Source organism: Elephantulus edwardii, unplaced genomic scaffold, assembly GCF_000299155.1.
Source record: "Elephantulus edwardii isolate Elephantulus edwardi_28Jun2011 unplaced genomic scaffold, EleEdw1.0 scaffold00111, whole genome shotgun sequence".
Taxonomy (NCBI): domain Eukaryota; kingdom Metazoa; phylum Chordata; class Mammalia; order Macroscelidea; family Macroscelididae; genus Elephantulus; species Elephantulus edwardii.
This window is the reverse complement of record NW_006399861.1, coordinates 10,226,225-10,229,637: the sequence shown is the minus strand read 5'-3', so window position 1 is coordinate 10,229,637 and position 3,413 is coordinate 10,226,225. Positions and strand designations below refer to the sequence as shown.

At 47.7% G+C, this 3,413-nt stretch overlaps 1 protein-coding gene and 1 pseudogene across 1 annotated transcript in view; one reads left to right on the top strand and one right to left on the bottom strand.

Moving 5' to 3' along the window:
• The window catches only part of NUDCD3 (NudC domain containing 3), a 316,694-nt gene that overhangs the window by 34,276 nt on the left and 279,005 nt on the right, over window positions 1–3,413 (bottom strand). The window lies entirely within an intron of this gene.
• On the top strand, window positions 421–888 carry LOC102853219 (annotated as a pseudogene).

The window sequence follows — 3,413 nt, the reverse complement described above, 5'->3', positions numbered from 1 at the left end:
CGCACCTACCCAAACCCCACCCCCTACCCCCAAATATAATCCACTCTAGAGTTTCGGAGTCCTCACCTGGGACGTGCACGGATACTGGCGGTCAGAGCTTGATCCCTCCGCGCGCTGAGAGCTGCTGCAGCCAGATGCCCTCCCTTGGTCCCACGCCTGGTTGCTCCGGACCTGGAGCTGCGCTTGCTTTGACTCCGAGGTGCTACACTCTTGGGGAATTTCTGTTCCTTCCTCTTTGTCGCTCCGAAAGCTGGTCCTGGAAACCTCCTCACTTTGGAAGAGAATTCCACTTCCCGAGAACGATGGTCGCCGGTCGCTGGTCGCCGCGGCTGTGCCAACCCACTTTGCGTACCAGCGAGCCTGTGGAGCTCGCCCGCCCCTTGCTTCGTTCGCTGGAGGGAGCCAGCGGAGACTTCATTGATGCACCCATTCCAGTGGTGTAGCGGGTGTTTCTGCGGCCTGGGACTGGTTGGCACCAACAAGTCCTGCTCAATGCCACCCATCAGCTTTCAGGACCTTCCCCTCAACATCTACATGGTCATCTTTGGCACGGGCATCTTTGTCTTCATGCTCAGTCTCCTCTTCTGTTGCTGTTTTATCAGCAAACTCCGGAACCAGGCACAGAGTGAGCGATATGGCTATAAGGAGGTGGTGCTTAAAGGTGATCCCAAGAAGTTACAGCTTTATGGGCAAACCTGTGCAGTCTGTCTGGAAGACTTCAAGGGGAAGGATGAGCTGGGTTTGCTCCCTTGCCAACATGCCTTTCACCGGAAGTGTTTGGTAAAGTGGCTGGAAGTACGCTTTGTCTGTCCCATGTGTAACAAACCCATTGCTGGTCCCTCAGAGGCCACTTAGAGCATCGGTATCCTTTTGGATGAACTGGTCTGAGCATTGCCTTTATATGAAGATCTGGAGAAAGACCTCTTGCCTTGTGGATGCCTGGTCCCTTTGCACAGCTACAGTGAACAAAGACAGTTGGACAATTTTGATGAAGCCCACCTCGGAGGGGTGGATGGTGCCGAGTAAATCTTTGCCATAAGATGACGCCAGTGCCAGACTTGCCCCACCTTCCTGCCTCCTGAAGCCACCTTCCCTGCTGCTCAGCACTGATGGCACTACCCATCTAAACTACTGCATCCTGGTACCACACTGTCTCCTTGCCTTGTCCCTGCTATGGTGAAAGAAAAGTGCTCTTCTCGGGTCAAGGACTTGGAACACACCCCTTCTAGGTTCTTCTTAGAAGGACAAGCCAGTCTTACCCAGAAAAAAGGGATAGCATGGGCTCGCCCCTACCTGCAGCCTCCCTGCTTCTTTCCTCTCTCAAAGGGAAGGTTAGAAGAGAAGGAAAGATCAAGCAGCCAGAGGCCTCCAGTGAGATGAGGGAGGCTGTATCAGGAAGGGAAGAGCAGGAACCTAGGAAAGGAAAATTTTCAATGTTTACATGAGTCCTGTTGAAACAAAGGCTAGTGGCTGGCTGGCTGGCTGGCTGCAAGGTGGTAGGGGCAAACCCCATCTTCCTGCTAGCAGCTGAGGTGCTCTCCATTCTCCCTAAGTTACTCTCAGAGCTTCCTATTACACGCAGGATTCAAGTGTTTCTCGGGAGCAGGACCTTGTTTTACTCGCAGATTGCTTCCCAGGGTTATTTCCGTAAACATGCAAGGGGGGTTTGAGGATGGGGATGTCTGCTACGATAAGAGCAGAGGCCTCCTTCCCCTTTGTAAATAGTATTTTTATATGTCATCCTTACCATCTCAGGCTTTATACATGGAATCCTCAGTGGAAGTGGGGCTGGGGGTCTTAAATTCCTTCCTAAAGTGGGTGAATATGGGAAATGGGTATGTATTTAAAGAAAATAAAATTTAATAACAAGTTTCTTTAACATTAAAAAAAAAAAGACTGTTCATAGTTTTGGTTTGCTTGGATCCATAGTCAACACTCTTGGCACCTGCAGCCAGGAAATTAAAAGACATATTGCAATGGGAAAGTCTGCGGTTAGAGTCCTCTCTAAAGTGCTGAAGTGCAAAGATGTCAGTCTGGACACTAAGGTGTGCCTTATACATGCCATGGTCTTTGCAATCATTTGCTATGCATCAGAGAGCTGGACAATGACTAGGGATGATAGAAGGAGAGTTGATGCCTTTGAGCTGTGGTGTTGGAGAAGAGTATTCATGGACTGCTAGGAAAACAAACAGGTTTGTCCTGGAGAGGGTGAAGCCGGGCTGCTCCTTGGAGGCTAGGATTCTGAAGCTTCATCTGAAATACTTTGGACATGTTGCAAAGAGGGACCAGTCCTTGGAGAGGGACGTCATGCTTGGGAGGGTGGAGGGACAGCGCAGGAGAAGAAGACCCTCGAGATGGATTGATTCAGTACTGGGGTAATGGGGGCAGGTGTGTCAGAGATGGTAAGATTGGCATGGGACAGGGCAGAATTCAGGTGACTCAATGGCACATAATAACAACAATATTACTTCATACTCTCAGCAGGATTTGGTGCAGCCATTGCTTTGGATTTTAGGCTTCATAATAGGTATGTAATGGCATCTCATTGTTGTTTTAATTTGCCATTCCCTATAAAACAACTGGAAGAGAGTACTGAATAGCCCATGAACTGCCAAAAGAACAACTATGTCTTGGAGAAAGTATAACCAGGGTGCTTCACAGAAGCAAGGATGGGGAAGCACTGTCTCACATTCTTTGAGTAAGTATGCTGTTAGAAAGGGTGAGTCCTTAGAAAAGGATACCAGGTTTGGAAAAGTGAGGGGGGTAAAAGCTGGAATACAATGATTGTAACAATGGGTTGAAGTATATTAGAGATCATGAGGATGGCACATGATAGAATAAAGTTCAGATCTGTAGTTCCTGGGGTTGTTATGAGTCATGCTCAATTTGATTGCACCTAACAACAATACACCCAATACATTTGCAATGATACACATTAGGTTGTAGTTCATCCTAATACAACAAAATAGATGATGATGATGATGATGATGATGATGATGATGATGGACTACACAGGAATTAGACTGACTACATTTGTAGAAAGAGTCAATGTAGAAGCTAAATACAAGATCAGAAGCTGACTGGAGAAAAGACCAACAATTACTCACGTGCAAGTTAAAACTGAAGCTGGAGAAAATGAAAACAAGTCCATAAGAACTAAAATACATCCTTGAGTGTATCTCAACTGAACTGCAAATCAATACTAATAATCAAAGATGAGAGGGTGACTATAAATGCAGGAAGGGAGAGAAGGAGAGAGAGGAAGAAAGAAAGGCGGTAGTGAGAGGGAAACAGGGAAAAGGAGGGAGAGAGAGTGGGAGAGAGAGGGCGGAAGGGAGGGAGAGAGCAAAGAAGGGAGGGAGAGAGGGAGAAAAAGGGAAAGAGGGAGGGAAAGAGGAAAGGAGGGAGTGGGA